This window comes from Poecilia reticulata, linkage group LG2 (assembly GCF_000633615.1).
Source record: "Poecilia reticulata strain Guanapo linkage group LG2, Guppy_female_1.0+MT, whole genome shotgun sequence".
NCBI lineage: Eukaryota > Metazoa > Chordata > Actinopteri > Cyprinodontiformes > Poeciliidae > Poecilia > Poecilia reticulata.
Genome location: NC_024332.1, coordinates 24,821,119 through 24,822,299, shown reverse-complemented (window position 1 = coordinate 24,822,299; position 1,181 = coordinate 24,821,119).

The following is a 1,181-nucleotide window of genomic DNA, read 5'->3' as shown; positions in this document are numbered from 1 at the left end:
TAAAATTGATTATGAAATAGCGGAAAACAGGCAAAAGTAGCAGGTGGTGCAAACCAGCTGCTTAGTAACAGGTGTCAAATGTTTGCAGCGTATCTTCAAATCCCAGCTTTCCATCGACATTAAGGGCGAGCGTCTCTTTAACAACTGTTGTCCAAATGGAAGTGATTTTCATTTCTCATGCGATTGACTGATTTGTTGCTTATGTGCAGCTTGTTAGAGTCCAATTAGATCTCACTGCACCACTGATTTCATGTCCATGCTCATTTGGACCTCAACGCTACAATCAAACCCTAGAGTGTGTTGGAGGAACACTCACATCATCACTTTTTCTTTGTCAATCTGAAATCTTAAAAATTATGTCTGGCCGTGTTTATTAAATTTAGACAACCACCTCAGCCTGATTTGTCCGTCTGAGGACAGAAACCAGTCGAAGGAGACATTTGTGGAGTTTCTGCCAGGAAACCTGCTAAACCCGACGGTAGGGGGGGCATTAAAGCAAACCAGCGGCCCACTGCGATTTTGTGTTAGAAAATGTTAAATGTTATAAAAATTCAAAAGTGCTTGAACAGCCATCATAATCTGGAAATAATGAGCAACAGGCTGAGGCAGCACAATGCTGCACAATGCTGCCTCAGCCTGTTGCATAAAGGCATTATTATTATTATTATTATTATTAGTTGAAATTATACCGTTTATCGTAGTTTTGTGGTCAAGACCACCTAACCCGAGACCAAGTCAAGACCAAGACCAGAGTGTATCGAGACCAAGACTTTTAGGGTCAGAGACCGAGTCAAGACCAAGACCAGCGGCCCGCGCTAACTGATGCGACAAAATGAGAAATATGATCAAAATTGCTTCTCAAATTGATCTGAAAGATCCACATTCCCATAAAAACACCTAGATATTGAATACTTAATAAATCTAAGCAATATTAAAAGCAGAACAAAGTTTCCATCTCTGTGTTACAATCCGCGGTGGTCTTGTGCCATCCCTAAAAACATAACGTCCTGGGCGCCCATATTGCTCATGTCAGAAACCACCACTGTCTGCACCATTAAATATAGCAATTGAGGCAATGCCATGACAGTAAATAACACCCAACTATGAACACTGACCAAGGAGCAACAAGCAAGAAGTAACCAACCACAAGAAGCTCACCGTGACTGTTCTCACCCTCTCTC